This window comes from Schistocerca nitens, chromosome 2 (genome assembly GCF_023898315.1).
Source record: "Schistocerca nitens isolate TAMUIC-IGC-003100 chromosome 2, iqSchNite1.1, whole genome shotgun sequence".
Classification (NCBI taxonomy): Eukaryota; Metazoa; Arthropoda; class Insecta; order Orthoptera; family Acrididae; genus Schistocerca; species Schistocerca nitens.
The window spans coordinates 253,091,442-253,108,814 of record NC_064615.1 but is presented as its reverse complement, the minus strand read 5'-3'; the positions used below and the strand labels follow the sequence as shown (position 1 = coordinate 253,108,814).

The 17,373-nt window shown below is 44.6% G+C and overlaps 2 protein-coding genes across 2 annotated transcripts in view; one reads left to right on the top strand and one right to left on the bottom strand.

The window, feature by feature from the left end:
- LOC126234959 (rab3 GTPase-activating protein catalytic subunit) overlaps positions 1–17,373 on the top strand; it is a gene marked incomplete at its 3' end in the record, with an annotated part of 492,900 nt that overhangs the window by 383,995 nt on the left and 91,532 nt on the right. The window lies entirely within an intron of this gene.
- The window catches only part of LOC126235979 (TLR4 interactor with leucine rich repeats), a 336,875-nt gene that overhangs the window by 301,800 nt on the left and 17,702 nt on the right, over positions 1–17,373 (bottom strand). The gene's annotated exons all lie outside the window — the stretch shown is intronic.

The following is a 17,373-nucleotide window of genomic DNA, read 5'->3' as shown; positions in this document are numbered from 1 at the left end:
CACCGACAACGCGTGACAACATGCGTCAGTGCATTGTCAATGCATGTGCGAACATTACGGAAGGCGAACTACTCGCTGTTGAGAGGAATGTAGTTACACGCATCGCCAAATGCATTGAGGTTGACGGACATCATTTTGAGCATTCATTGCATTAATGTGGTATTTACAGGTAATCACGCTATAACAGCATGCGTTCTCAGAAATGATAAGTTCACAAAGCTACATGTATCACTTTGGAACAACCGAATTAAAACGTTCAAACGTACCTACGTTCTGTATTTTAATTTAGAAAACCTACCTGTTACCAACAGTTCGTCTAAAAGTGTGAGCCATATGTTTGTGACTATTGCAGCGCCATCTATCACAAAGCGAAAATAGTGGTCCAAATAAAACATTCATATTTTTTACGTACTACACCAATATGTAATAAAAATGGGGGTTCCCATTAAAAAAAACGCAGTTGATATCCGTTTGACCTATGGCAGTGCCATCTAGTGGGCCAACCATAACGCCATCTGATTTCCCCCTTCAAGCTAGACAAGTTTCGTTCTTTGTAGTTTTTTCGTTCGACGCTTATTTCGTGAGATATTTGGCCCGGTCACGATCAATAGACCACCCTTTATAATCCTGGTCTGTTACACATTTTCGCTCACCGCCGCTGATTCCGCCTAATGTCCTGCTGCAGCTGACAGCAGTCATCCCCCTTCAGTTTACATATACCGGGTGATCAAAAGGTCAGTATAAATTTGAAAACTGAATAAATCACGGAATAATGTAGATAGAGAGGTACAAATTGACACACTTGCTTGGAATGACATGGGGTTTTATTAGAACCAAAAAAATACAAAAGTTCAAAAAATGTCCGACCGATGGCGCTTCATCTGATGAGAATAACAATAATTAGCATAACAAAGAAAGACAAATCAAAGATGATGTTCTTTACAGGAAATGCTCAATATGTCCACCATCATTCCTCAACAATAGCTGTAGTCGAGGAATAATGTTGTGAATAGCACTGTAAAGCATGTCCGGAGTTATGGTGAGGCATTGGCGTCGGATATTGTCTTTCAGCATCCCTAGAGATGTCGGTCGATCACGATACACTTGCGACTTCAGGTAACCACAAAGCCAATAATCGCATGGACTGAGGTCTGGGGACCTGGGAGGCCAAGCATGACGAAAGTGGCGGCTGAGCACACGATCATCACCAAACGACGCGCGTAAGGGATCTTTCACGCGTCTAGCAATATGGGGTGGAGTGCCATCCTGCATAAACATCGTACGTTCCAACAGGTGTTTATCAGCCAGGCTGGGGATGATGCGATTCTTTAACATATCGGCGTACCTCTCACCCGTCACGGTAGCAGTTTTGCTGTCCAGCGCCATCTGTCGGACATTTTGTGAACTTTTTTTTTCTTCTAATAAAACCCCATGCCATTCCAAGCATGTGTGTCAATCTGTACCTTTCTATTTACGTTATTCCGTGATTTATTCAGTTTTGAAATTTATACTGACTTTTTGATCACCCGGTACATATAATTCAGGCGGGGACGGCTAATGATCTCTAGAGCGGATGGACAAAATGGCTCTGAGCACTATGGGACTTAACATCTTAGGTCATCAGTCCCCTAGAACTTAGAACTACTTAAACCTACCTAACCTAAGGACATCACACACATCAATGCCTGAGGCAGGATTCGAACCTGCGACCGTAGCAGCCCCGCGGTTCCGGACTGCAGCGCTAGAACCGCACGGCCACCGTGGCCGGCGCGGATGGGCATCAGCCTCGAACTCTTACGGGAATCGGCGGAATGCCGCGAGGAATGAGAATAATGGGCAATGGGCTCTACATTAGTAGTGTGTGGATAAGTTGAAAAATTGGGTCTGACGGGAGGCGTGCTAGGGTAGTCCGTAGATTTGCGATCACCACAGTGTCTGGATGGCGTAGTGATCAGAGCATCTTCCAAGTAAGCAGGAGACCCGGGCTCGGATCCCGGTCCGGCACAAATTTTCAACTTTCCCCATTGATTTAAATCAATACCCAGTCGAAACCATTCTCTTAAAAATATTGTTGTCCGCAGGGGTGGCCTGCTAGTCGTTGATTGTGTTACGCGCACCGCGGCCGCATATTCACTTTTTTTATGGCAGGGAGCCACGAAGCCGGAAGCCTGTAACCGTCCTGTGTGTTGAAGTTAAATTCGGTCTTAGACATTTCAATCGCTTCTCAGACTTCACTTCTATAAATGCTGGTTTTCTTTGCAAATCTGCGGGAAAAATCCGTTTCTATCCAATGACGATGGCCTTTCAGTGGTAGCCACGCGTATTTCAGGCAATAACCGTGCTGCTTCTGCGTTAGCGCGCGGAACTTCGCGTACTATCCAGTGACATTTGTGTGTGTGTGTGTGTGTGTGTGTGTGTTGTGTTACGATTTGTTGGGGTAACTTGTAGCACTGCATAGTGGAGAAACAAGACACTATTTCAGAACATGATTTTGGATTTCTTCTGACAAAAAATTAAACTGGTATCTAACGGAAACATAAAATACGTAAACTAGAGTACCTCCAGTGGTCACAGGTTCCTTTCACTGTCGTAACACAAATCCAAAACCATGTTCTGAAATAGTGTCTTGCTTCTCCACGAGGCAGTGCCACACGTTCCCCCCCAAAATTGTAACACAACACACACACAAATGTCATAATAACTAATGCAAATCCACCCGATGATGGAGGATAAACCTTTGAAACGCGTCGTGGAAATAAATGAAACGGCGACTGGTAACATTAAACTTGTTTCGTTTAATGTCAATAACAGTCACGGTAAAGCCTAACCTAAAAAGTTCGCATTGAAAGTACTGGTATTAGTTCTGTTACTTCCTGTGGAACAGTGGTGGGCGAACTCGTAGTGCGATCCGGCGCTTGGCGTTGCTGCGCATGTGCGCCGAGCCGGGAAATGAGAGATGGGGGACGTGCGGGCCTGCGTGGGCAGACGCGGTCAGGCAGTGCGCCTGCGCGGCCAACAGGTGTGCGTCTTCCCGTTAGGCGGTGGACGCCGTAGTCTCGGCGTAACGGGACGCATGGGGCGCGAGGGCGGGGAGGGGGGGGAGGGGGGGGGAGGGGGGGGGGGGAACGTCGCAGCTGCCAGGCCGGACGCTTGTACCTGCTGTGCACGAGACGCGACCGTCCCGTCCCTCACAGCCTATGTCAGCGCCGGCCGCCGCAACTGGGCCAGATAGCGCAGCGCACACTCCCTCCACCGTGTGGCGGAATGCGCAAGCGACTCGCACGTACTAGGAAAAATTCACACTTTTTGATGACGATAGAAAGGAGTGCAGATTGCAAGCAGCATGCAAGACCGCTTCGAAAAGGGTGGGTCGGGAGTGTTCGAGGGTGTCATGACATCCATCCCCCGCCCCCTGCCCGGAAAAAGAAAATCATTTGAGTAATTTGGATATTTATAAATGTGAAAATATATACGCATTTACTAAATTGTTCTTTGAAAGGTGCCGTAGATGTCGTGAACCCATTACTCCCTATCACCGAAGAACATTTTAGTAAATGCGTTTATATTTTTAGATATACAAATTTCGAACACTCTGAGCTAATTTTCGGAGAATAAAATAGCTTGAAACTTAAGAATCTCGAAAATGACTACAATCTAAACAAAACTGCAAGCTATTTTCCAGCGTGTCTTTAATAAGACTGGGTCCCCTGTAACAAAATAATCTCCATCAGTCGCGCTGGCGAATCTTCTGTAATGCATCTACGAGACGTACTCATATGCCTCAACAATACTGTCCACGCAAGAATAAAGTTTGAGCCTTAGTTCACCAGTTACTTTTAACCGATCAGTGACGTCCGTATTGAGTATTAATTTTTTAAAAAGTAACAATCCCTAAAATCCTACAAAGCAGCAAATTAGACAAATTCTTCTTCCGCGTCGTTTTCACCCATACTAGGAATATTGTAATCGACGAGTAATTCCTGAGTTAAACAATTTAATGTTGTACATTTTGGAATACGCTTGACAGTAGCTGCTTGGTAGCTGCCGTATTCTCGTAACCAGCAGAGTTCAGGTGAAATCTCGGCCGCAAGGTTGGAACGATTCCCGGAGACAAACGAAACGTCTGCCAGAAACATGGGCACAAATGGGGCCATGTTGCTCTGCTACTTGGCGGAGACAGCTTCCGGTTACTACTTGCAAACATTCCGCGCAACCCAACAATAGCCTTTTTTTCCTGTTAGGCAGTTTGTTCTTGCAGACTGTTATCTTTCTACGTGGAAACTTTCACATATTGTTCCTCACATCTCTGTTTAGTTACTGTTGTGCTAATGAAACTCTGTTACGTTATGACTTAGTTACTTTTTTTACTTGCTTCTTCCTACCTTACACCTCGCCATTTTTACATACGACACAACTTGCCGTAAATCAAATATCGGAAACAGGCGAAATTATATCATATACGTGAATCGACTTTGTTCGCCTGATAAAATTCTCCTTTTCCGTGCGTCAATTATTTTCACACGAATGGTATCTGGTAAATCAGCTGTGGTGAGTTAACACTGAGGATATTAGTAAATTTTAACAAAAATAATGTACGATTTTCTTATGGATATGCAAAGTAGAATTAAGGGGAATTGTTCAAATGGTTCTGAGCACTATGAATCTTAACTTCTGCGGTCATCAGTCCCCTAGAACATAGAACTACTGAAACCTAACTAACCTAAGGACATCACAGACATCCATGCCCGAGGCAGGATTCGAACCTCTGACCGTAGCGGTCACGCGGTTCCACACTGTAGCGCCTAGAACCGCTCGGCCACTCCGGCCGGCGGGAATTGTTCAAAAAGAAACGTTTAAAATCGTTTCCAGTTAATTTGCGCGAGTTTGACTTAGTGCATCCTCTTAGGGTAAACGCGCTTTGGACAAGTCGGAGGTGAGTAGTGATGGAACGTTATTGTATTATAACTTTTTCTTAAAATATTGAAAAGATTAAGAAACTTGGGAATGAGTGAAGGCATATACCTGTTGCTGTGTACAGAAGTACCGTATGTTTTGTCACGAGCCATTGTGTACGAGATCCTAACTACTGGGTACGCAATTTAATTGTCATCTATGCGGGTACAGGATTGCTGCCAAGCAGTTCGATTTTGCTACTGCAGGAAATACACAGATTGCACCAAAAATTCGTTAACCTCAGAAGATATTCAACTACGGCCGTGTAACATCGTCTCTCGCTTTGCTATACGCCTCAGTTCGACTATGAAGAAAATCCCCATGTATCCTCAGGTATGCCATATGTAGTCCATGGTACTCATTGATGACTACATCCTGTAGGGCTACCCAATTGGTGGTATGTTGGTTTGCCAAGTTATACCCGCTTTTCCAAATAGTGCCAGGCATTTTCTGTGGGACTGACATCGAGTGATACAGGGGCCAGTCGAGGTGCGATATATACTGAAGTGACAGAAGTTATGGGATAGCGATATGAACATATCCAGAACGCGGTAGTATCGCGTAACTAGCTATAAAAGAACATTGCACTGGCGGAGCTGTCATTTGTACTCAAGTGATTCATTTCAGAAGGTATCCGATGTGATTATGGCCGCACGACAGGAATTCACAGAATTTGAAAGGGGAATGGTTGTTGGAGCTATCGCATGGGACATTCCATCTCGGAAAACGTTAGGTAATTCAATATTCTAAGATCCGCATTGTCAGGAGCGTGCTGAGAACACCAAATTTCGGGCATTACCTCTCACCACAGACGACCCAATGGCAGACGGCCTTCACGTAACGACCGAGAGCAGCGTCGTTTGAGTGGAGTTGTCAGTGTTAACAGACAAGTTACTGCATTGAATAACTGCAGAAATCAATGTGGGACGTACGCCGAACGTATCCGTTACCATAGTGCGGCAACATTGGGCGTTAATTGGCTATGGCAGCAGATGACCGACACGAATGGCTTTGCTGACAGCACGACATCGCCTGCAGCGCCTCTCCTGACCTCGTGACCATATCGGTTGCAGCCTACACGGTTAGAAAACCGTCACCTCGTCAGATGAGTCCCGATTTCAGTTGGAAAGAGCTGATGGTGGGGTTCGAGAGTGGCTTAGATCCCACGAAGCAGCCGGCCGAAGTGGCCGTGCGGTTAAAGGCGCTGCAGTCTGGAACCGCAAGACCGCTACGGTCGCAGGTTCGAATCCTGCCTCGGGCATGGATGTTTGTGATGTCCTTAGGTTAGTTAGGTTTAACTAGTTCTAAGTTCTAGGGGACTAATGACCTCAGCAGTTGAGTCCCATAGTGCTCAGAGCCATTTGAACCAACCAACCCACGAAGCAACAAAGTACTGTGCAAGCTGCTGGTGGTTCCTTAGTGGTGAGCGCCATGTTTATGCCTAATACACTGGGTTCTCTAGTGCAACTAAATCGATCGTTGACTGGAAATGGTGATGTTCGGCTACTGGGGGACCACTTACATCCATTCATGTACTTCGTATTCTCAAACAACAGTGGAATTTTTGTGGATGACAATGCGCCATGTCACGGGGCGACAGTTGTTGGCGATTGGTATGAAAAATATTCGAGCAAATGATTTGGCCACCCAGATCGGCCGACATGAATCTCATCGAACATTTATGGGACATTTTCGAGATTTCAGTTCGTGGATAAAATCCTGCAGCGGCAACACTTTCACAGTTATGGACGGCTGCTTAATATTTCTGCCAGGGACTTCCGCGACGAATTTTTGAGCCCATAACACGTTGGGGTGCTGCACTATGCAGGACAAACGGAAGTCCGACGCGATATTAAGGAGGCATGCCATGACTTTTGTCGCCTAAGTGTTGTGCCCAAGTGGCTTCAAACCAGCAACGTATCCTGCAATCCTGTACTCACGGCTGTTGTCTTGGAAGAGAGGAGTGTCCACAGCGTATTCATCATGATGATGTTGAGGAAAAGACAAGGCTTGGTCACCGAAAATGTTTAAATGAAACGCTCTGTTTCACGTCCATGGTAATCATAATTAATGGGCAAGTGACGGCTCGAAGCGTACACTCGTTAAAACGCTGTAATGTTCCGTCGAGTAACTTGATGCCTTTCGCCATCTGAAAAGCGCTGTAATAGCGATTCGCTGCAACACATTAAAAGCCTGCAGTCAGCTACTGCCCAGTTTCTGCGCTGTCTGTTCCATGCAAGAAGTGCAGCTTACTGTGATCAACAGCCTTTTGCGAAATACCGGTCAGCAAATGTCATTGCATGCAGACCCCTTCGCAATGTTCGAACGGAAACTGTTTGATGTGGGTCTGCATTCACCGACAGCAGGATTTCCCCCGGGACCAATTTTCACTGAGGAGACGTGACACCCGTCTCCAGACCATGTGTCAATCAGTTCTGCTTTACGGCCACTCGTCTTAGGCCGTCCTACATCGCTGCAACTGGTACACCATTTCGTTGTGGGCACGTTGGAAAGTTTGCGTTGATACACCAACAAATCGCGCGGCTTTATTCCTGGTGTTGCCATGACACGTCCAAACGTCTACAATTCACCCACAACTCAAATGCGGATAGTGAAATCCGGCGGCCAAACGGACAGTTCTACCGTCGGTATTAGAGTATTTACGACACACCAACCGGAAGTGCCATTTTCAATCGTACGGATACCGGATTTGGCAGCCCAAGCGAACGTATATATCAAAGATAGACCTCACAATTTAGGTCACGACATATAATCTCTCTCACCGTGCTGTCTGTATACTTCGATGAGGACGACTAAGTGATTGAAGTCGAGCGTGGGAGGGGCCGATATTCCCGTTTCCGTTCGTCTGCGCACACACTATGGCTGCAGCAACTATACCTGGCATTTCCGTTCTGGATGCATTCACACGCTGCCCCGTAACGTGCAGTCCTGGGTTTGCTTATGGGGGTCGCACTAGTGTTTACACTTTTTTGCACACTTTAGCAATTGTGCTCACCGGACAATATATCAGTCAACCCGATGCGCCAGCACAGATGAATCGTTGAGGCGGTAGCGATCATGGTGACATATTTGTTTCTATCGGACGTAGTAGGAAAATATGGGTAACTGTAAGGACGTGACAGAGTAGCAAAAGGGGCAATGGTGTTTGGCCGCGCTCATGGCCAGATTACCATGCGGTGTGTGAAATGCTGGATTTGTTGACGTTTCGCGGCGGACTGTTCAACGAGTCGTTCAATAGGTGCACTGATGTCATCGTTGGCGTGATTGTCTGTTGACCGGAATGGCATCTCCTGTGCAGAACACGCTCGCACGTACATGTGTTGACAGTTTGTTGATTATATCGTGAATTAGACGCAGGACAGCAAATAGCGGTTTCTTAAAAGACATCATAGTCGCCGTTGACCGTATGAAATATTTATTATTACGATTGCAATTTCGGCCTTAGGGCCATTTTCAAATAATACCGCAAAAGTTGGGTGTATATACATAATTAAACAAACATTTCTTTACGATAGTAGCGTAATTATAAAAATTGGTGAGAAATATATATAACTTACATTCTGTCAGAATATAAGACTATTTGACATGAGTACATGTCGTCGTCAAAATGTAGCCTTTTGACTGCGAGAGTCCCACAAGATCCGATGAGTAAGATACTCATTACATCGTAAAATGTTGTTAAATATGTGCTGTATTGTCAATGTTACCATCGTTCTAATAATCTATCACTAATAAAAGCGCAGGTGCACTGACAACATGTAGAGCTGAGTCTGTTGGCGCGAAAATACATTTACTAAAGATACTGCCTGTGCACGTAGCAAAGATAGTGTACACTAAGGATACAATTTATAAGCTTTATATCGTAAAGTCTTTTCGTCTGTCGACATCATACAGCTTTCTAAATAGTGCTGTGATTGTAAGGGGCAATAGGACAGGATGGGAATATTTATTTATAACATAATAGAGGATAATACATGTGTTATCTGTTATAAAAGCTCTCACATTGACTTAAGTGCTCGTAAATCAGATAAAGACAGAACTCTGATGTATAATACTTTGTGCGCGTATACATTTTACGACAGGCTGCACAGGCAGTATCCCAACCAATGAGAAGTTAATCAAATAGCGGTTTGTTGCTTTAATGTTTGACACCAGTTTGGTTGCTGGCGGTACACTGAATGGCTAACGGGGAACATAGTCCAGTGGTAGGATTTCGGTATCTTAGGCGGAAAGTAGTTAGCTGCATGGCTTTAATGATTGACATTGGGGTTGTCAGAATTTCATCCTGTGCCGCTGGCGTAAGCGAGGTTGATGAGCCTTAATTGTACTATTCTATAGCGTAACCAGTGTCAGTAAACGTTTCCGATAAAGTCCGTCGACCGGGACATTTTATTTTTATTTATTTTATTAACAGTACAGAGTAAGGCACCGTCTTCAAATGTAAGGTGGGTCCGATGCTTCTGAATCGAATAGCAAAGACTTCTCATTGTTAGTATCTTATTGGTATACAGTCGTCAATGCTTTTTTAAAAATAATATAAGGAACATAATGAGACACCACGTAGTTTATCTCTCATGCGCTGCCCGTCGTCAAGAGTAGTGTAGATTCTGCACGCGACCGCTAGTGTGATTCCGCGCGACGCCACGGAAGTTCCGAGGCACGGGTGAAACGAAAGTATCGAGTTGTCCTGTAAACTGTCAGTCATTTTGTTATTCTGATCGAGACGCAGTTATCCACTGTAACACTTGCGTTCCTGTTTTAAATCGATTATAAACATAGTCGTTAAGAACCAGTTACGGAGATGTAAACACCCTCTCCGGAATAAAAGTGGAGCACAGAAATCGTTCAGTGGCACAGTTGGGGGCGAATACTGTTTGCGCAGATTTGTAACGGGCGTGTCCCCCCGCGACAAGAGCCGGTCGGTGACACACTTCGTTGCTTCCGGCGCGACAGACGGCCGGTATACAGCAACGAGGCGCCGTTTCCGCATTCCGCCTTTTGTGTGCCCGCGCCCCTGCCACGGCCGTGACTGGGTCAGCGCGGAAGGTCGCCAGCCAGCACCGGTGTGGCTCGCGCGTGCGCCGACTCAGGATGAATGGGCTGACGCGAAACAGGAGCACCGGGGCGTGCCGCACGCGATACGTCGGCTGCGGAGACGCGGCCAGGAGGCGGCTGCGTAGGCACAGTGGCGGCGCGCCGTGCAAAGTGTCTGCTAGACCGGGGCTTCTGGGCGGACGGGGGGGTTGGCGTTAAAGCGGTTCTCACACGGAACGTTCCTCCGAATGCCGGACATTTGCCACGCCGGAAATTTTCCACACTTGCCCCTTCGCCAGGTAGCTTGGGTAGCGATCCTTCAGGTAAGGGCCGCCCTTCCTCGTACTACTTCTGTCCGCTTTCAAACGGCCTTCTCCACATCTTACTCGATGCAACCAGTAAGTAAGGGACCTTCTTCTTCGACATCTTGGCGAAATACAGAGCTTCTTTTCCGAAATCGAAATATTTATAACTCTTGGGAAACGAAAGCAATACCGTCCGCATCTCGTGGTCGTGCGGTAGCGTTCTCGCTTCCCACGCCCGGGTTCCCGGGTTCGATTCCCGGCGGGGTCAGGGATTTTCTCTGCCTCGTGATGACTAGGTGTTATGTGCTGTTCTTAGGTTAGTTAGGTTTAAGTAGTTCTAAGTTCTAGGGGACTGATGACCATAGATGTTAAGTCCCATAGTGCTCAGAGCCATTTGAAAGCAATACCGACGACTATGCCAGTATGTAATTAGTTCTGCCAAGTAAAAATATAGATCCCTCTGTCTGTACGATAGCTTTCTTTCACGCTTACTGATTGCGATAGAAACAGTCCATCGCCATGGGAACAACAAGAAAGGAACGATGTAAAGAGAACGCGAATGTACGCTAATCATTTGCTTTTGATCACTGCATTTGTGCCTACTTTAATTACGACAACTGCATGCTCAAAAGACAATAAGTAAAGAAGAAATCGGGATGTGAACGTTTGAAAAGAACGACGACATACTCCATATTAATTTACTCTCTAATATCCGATATCCCTTGCGGCGAAATATTAGTTAATAAAGCGTAGCGGGACAATGTTGAAAACATGAGTGAAAACACGTTCACTAAATAGAGATAAGACCATCTATGATCGACATGTCATCTAAAGTCGACGTACAATTTTAGAATGTTAGAAATGCGGAAATGAAGTAGTACAGAATGCTATGCTTCTAACGTACGTTGTTCTTCAACATTGTTCAGCTCTGGTATTTACAGAGTCACAGAGAAAGCATGCTAGGTTTTGGAGGGAAAAGCCGTAATTGTAGTGATCTGCACTACAACAGAAACAAGAAGCACAACTTAAGGAAAAATGATGTAATGTGTGTTTCAGCTCACAAGCGACATTGAATCAGATAGTTCCTGTGACTTAGTATGGGCAGAAGTTATATTCGACAACCGGAATAAATTAATAACTGGCTCCTTTTACCGACTCCCGGTATCAGATGAAACAGTTGCTGAAGAGTTCAAAGAAAACTTGAGTCTCATTACAAATAGGTACGCTACTCACACAATTACAGTTGGCAGTGACTTCAATCTGCCTTCAGTATGTTGAATAAAATACATCTTCAGACCCTATTGTAGATAGAAAACAACTTCCGTAATTGTTCTAAATGCTTTTTTTTAAATTATTTTGAACAATTAATTCACGAGGCCGTTCACATTGTAAATGGTTACGAAAACACACTTGACCTCTTAGCCACAAATAATCCTCAGCATCACGACGGATACAGGCGTTACAGTCGTAGCGAGGCTCAATTCCGTAACAACGAAATTCACCAAAACTAAACGCGAAATATATCTATTTATAAAAGTAGCTAAAAATTCGGTTGACGTCTTTCTAAGAGACAGTCTCCAATCCTTCCAAACTACGTAAGTGAAGACCATATGTGGCTTAAGTTCAAAGAAATAGTATCAACAGCACTGGAGAGATTCATACCAAATAAATCAATAAGAGACGGAACTGATCTCCCATGGTACACAAAACACGACAGAAAGCTGCTTCAGGAGCACTGAAAAAGGCACGTATAATTTAGATGAATTCAAAATCTCAAGATTGGCGAAGTTTTACTGCGGCTCGAAATTTGGTGCGGATTTCAATGCGAGATGCATTTAATAGTTTCCACAACGAAGGTCTCTCTACAAATGTGGCAGAAAATCCAAAGAGATTCTGGTCCTATGTTAAGTAAACCAGCGGAAAGGCTCAGTAAGTACCTTTACTGCGCGACAACGATGAGGAGGAGGAGGGGGAGACAAGGGACCCAACCCTTCGGAGCAGGTAAAATCGCGGCAAATCTCCGGCGTGGGAAATGTCCGCACACCGTTCCTCCCACACACCTCCTTGGATGGTGCCTTGACCACAGATTAGGACCGACTTATTCCAGAGCCCTGTGGTCTTTCGGCGTCTTATACGTTACATCCTTCCACAGTTCCAGGGTGCTACCTTCTTCTACACTGATGGTTCTAAGGCGATAGTCAAGGCGGGATACGCTTTCACGTTTCCTACTGGGTTACAACACCATTTATTTCCAGGACCATAACAGGGCCCTGCAGTTTGTTACTCAGGCCTCCCTCCTCAGTGTTTTAATATGTACCGACTCGATGAGCAGGCGGCACGCTATCGACCGATGCTACTGTCGTCACCTTTTCGTCTCTGCTATCTATGACCTCCTCTCTGCCCTTGGCCATACCGCCTGCTCAGTTGTCTTCCTCTGGATTGAAAGTCATGTGGGCGTCCCAGGGAATGAACTGGCTGACCGTTTGGCTAGAGAGGCAGGTAGTTAACCCCCATTGCGTTTCATGATCCCAGCTGCGGGTACGCGGGTCTACGTCAAATCTCTCTTTGCCCAGAAGTGGAGTGACATCTAGTGCGCCACTGTTATCAGTAATAAACTCCGCACAATCAGGAGACTACTGCGGTTTGGCGCTCTTCCTTCTGCTCCTCTCGGAAGGAGTCGACTGTTTTATGCCGTCTACGCATAGGTCATACCAAGCTCACCACTCTTTCCTCTTGCGTAACGAACCACCCCCACGACGTGGTTGTGGAGCCAGACTGACGGTGTAGCGTATATTGGTGGAATGTCCGCTACTTTTGGCTCTTCGTACTAAGCAGTCTTCCAGATTCCTTAAGGGAACTACACCCTGCCTATCTAACCCATGTTAATTTAGGCAAGTATTTGACCCATTTCTGAAAAACTATTTGATGCAGGACCTTAATATTTTTACTTTATCCTACATGATGCTAATCGAGTCAACTGTACTAAAATCTACTTCATCCATATTATAGTTTTCAAGAAATACTTTTTTAAATTTATTAACAAAAAATATTAAGCTTTTTCTTCAGAAAATATTTTTTTGTGAACTTCGTAATCGGGGAATATTAATGAATGTAGTACCAGAGGTGGCTTTGTATGTTATGCAGAGTCCCTGAAAATTTTATTCATTTATCTATGATAGTTTCTGATGTAATGTGGCATATGTATTGAAAACTTTAGTTTGCAGGAAATTGACTTTAAAGAAAAACTTTTGAAATTTGTTATTTACAGTTAATGAAAACTGTCCTGCTGCATATGATGGCCCTTCTTTGGCCTCTACCACGTCTTCCAGTTTCTGATGTAATGTGGCATATGTATTGAAAACTTTAGTTTGCAGGAAATTGACTTTAAAGAAAAAACTTTTGAAATTTGTTATTTACAGTTAATTAAAACTGTCCTGCTGCATATGATGGCCCTTCATTTATCTATGATAGTTTCTGATGTAATGTGGCATATGTATTGAAAACTTAAGTTCGCAGGAAATTGACTTTAAAGAAAAAACTTTTGAAATTTGTTATTTACAGTTAATTAAAACTGTCCTGCTGCAAATGATGGCCCTTCTTTGGCCTCTACCACGTCTTCCAGCTTCTTTTTCATCTTCCTGGATGTTTGTCTTGCTTTCTTGGCCATATTAGATGCAGACCTGTCTGCATTGGCTATCCTCATTTTATCGCAATGTTGCAGCTCAGTGATCATATTTTCACCAGGATTAATTCCCAGCTTTTTCAGTACCCAACACTTTCCAATATTACCACAATTGAATGTAATAACAGCATCATGAACTCCTAGTTTCATCGTATGCATGCATACAAATACAGTTTTAGGAAGGCAGTTCCAAATTATGCTGTTGAAACATTCATTTGGGTTCTGTGTCTGCCCATGCAGACATTTCCTTAGAAGGTCAGGATGAGCCAAGTATCTTGAAAATAGGTTTAATTGCTGTAATAACAGCAACAGGAAGAGAATGATGGTGAGAAAAAGATTCTCCAGTTGCCTGAGCCCTATTATATTTGCACCACGAATTTTCTCCTGATGGACACAATCCATGACATAGCTTATCATCAGTAGAGGACTTATGGAAGAATATGGCCCAAACATCTCTCTTCATTGCCTCCAGATTTTCTTTATTTCTCCTAACTGCCTGTCCATAGTATACCTGCAAGTTTTCTGTTTCAGTTTTAGTTAACCGACCCTGTCCGGTCAACAGTATTCAACCTTCTAATTTTTTTCCACTTGTATCAACAGTTAGTTTTCTCAGCCTTGTTTCCAAACGTTTTTGAACATGGCCTACACATTCTATTTTGCTAATAATGGCATTTCCATATGGCTTAGAGTTCACAGTGGGTAGGTTGAAAGTGGGTGACAGAAAAGTGGGCGTGGCACATAAACACACCTGGTAGGAAAATGCTCTTTAAATGCTCGAAAAAAAATTTTTTTTCAGCAAAATCCTTTTCAGAGTACTTAAATAAAAATCTATAGAAATATGATGAAAACCGAAAATCGATTATTTTCGACCTGAACCACGGTGTGGTCCCCTTAATTTTGATATTAGCAGACGATTCACGGATGGTTGAAGTGATCCTCAGTTTCCTCCGTGAAAGTGGTTTTTATTTTTAGATATAAGGTTTTGCTTTACCCCTGGAGCAGGGGCAAGGTGGTTGTGGTTGGGGCCTCTCTTCATGTTTTCTCGGTCTGGGACCCACGACCACTCCCCTGTGGAAATACTGTTCTTGTACTCCTCTATTTTTCCAGTTTTTAGATTTGGGCTACCCTTTTATGCCTCCTCCTGTGTGTGTTTTAACTTCTTCGTTTTATAGTTTGACTCCTCTGACCGGATCTTCCCACGTTTAGCGGCCCCTCTCTCTTCCGCGAGTAACTTTGAAATCGCAGTGCTGATGACCTCGCCGTCACATAAGTCCCTCAATTAATCAATCAGTCGATCATATGGGACACGAAAATAATCGTGGACGTGGAGCTGAGCGAATTTTGTGACGAAACATGAAATATCACGGCGCATAGCACACCCAAGCGTGTTACTCAGGGTATGATGCGTCTGATTTTTGCCATGTGAAGAGGAACGTCTTGATGGATTACATTTACGGTGTGTTCCAGAAATGATGCGACAAACCTCGAAGAGTTGTACAGGGTGTCTTGAGGAACAGATCCAGATTGGCAACCCTTGTCCGGAAACATTATCCAACGACACTACAGTGCGTCGAATTTATAAGAGCCGGCGTCTGCCACTAGGCCATCACACCGTGACTTTGAACGCTGACGGAGCGCAGTCGGAACATCTCGCAATGTTGTTTGTTATTCAGTGATCTCGACTGATTGCCACAATCGCCATTGGAGAAGATAGAGCTAGTCGGTGCATAGAAAGGCCGTGTCTCCTATGAATGCGCCGCTGTGTTGGCTCGGTGGATGACGGTTTCGGACACGGGTTTCCATCCTCAGTTTGTTTTTCTTCTGGTACCCTCTAAAATCTCCAGTGTTTTTCGGTAAACGGGAGGCAAATAAATTTCAGATGGAAACCCGTGTCCGCAAGCTTCATCCACCGAGGCAACAGAGCACCGCATTCATAGGAGACAAGGTCGGTCTGCACAGCAGCTATCTCCATCTTCTCGACTGGCGGTCGGGACAATCAGTCACGATCACTGATTAACAAACAAGATTTCGAGGCGTTCCGCCTATGGTCCGTCAGCGTACAAAGTCATCTTTGCTGCCGAAGCGGTGGCAGGCGCTGGCGCCTATAACTTCGACACTGCGTGGCATCACTTAATGACACTTCTCGACTGGGGTTGCTATCCTCTATTTGTTCTTCAATGCACCCTCTACTGCCACTCGAAGTTGATCAGAACATTTCTGGAACACAATGTACCCTCTATACCCATAGTAGAGTGCATGGCGGAGGGTGCATCTTATCATCGATTTTTTCCCGATTCAGTCGCCTCTTTCTCCGTCTCTAGCTATCCTACCGTGTCTCATCCTGTTGTCACGACCCTCACGCGACGTATAAGATGGTGGCAGAATATTCGGCGCACAGTCTTGTTCGAGTACAGGTGTTCTTATTGCACGCAACAGGATTTCGCAGGAACTTCGATCTTATATCTTCCAAGGCGTGCCGTTGAACTTCCCCGAGGACTGGGTAACTATGAGGAAGGAAAGTGGCCATGACCTGCTCAAGGAAACCTCGGAAAAGCTAAATCTGGATGGCTCGAGGTCGATTTCTGTTTGCCCTTCAACCTAGAAGCTGACATGCGGAACACCGTGCATATCATTTCAGCGTTGGGAATAACCGCAACCACAAGGAAAAACAACTCATTGTATTGACGAAGAACATGTAATTTAAAAATATTCTTACGTGACATTATCATCTACACGTTTTCAGTACTGTGAAAGACTTTTTAAAAATCCTTATCAATATGACAACCAGTATGTAATACTCCCATTTTAGACCATAAGAGATACAGTAGTTTGGAGGGACAGAATTCTTGTCGAGATGACTGCCATATGAGTTTTCATTATTTATTGCCAAAGATTCTCTCTTCTGGACTTCAGTTAAGGCGATAACGAAGTACCTATCATTTTACCGTCAAAAGGTGGTAAGTTCTTTTCTCCTAGCGTCTCCACTGCCACCAGTCATTAAGTGCCAAGCAAACGAGTGCTGGTTCTCTGCTGTTTACTTTAAACTTACGTTGAAGCTGAAGACATCTGAGTGCTTTCCGCTGGTCAGAAGCAGACTTTTAAGAACAGTTACGAGTGCACACTTCGCGAGAATCTGATTTTCTCTGCTCTGAAATTTCAGCTTTTGCTTAATAAACTATGTGCGATCAACTTATCAGGAGTATAACGAAGACTGAAAAAAAAGGTTTATATTTTATTACGTAGTTACTTTTTAATCCGGTGACTGTTTGTCTTTCTTCCAAATCCACGGGGATGATTATTTCATAAGTAGAGTATTACGTTAAAGAAATGCGGTGTGAAATAACCCATTATGCCTACTATATTTAGAGTCTTTGTGTT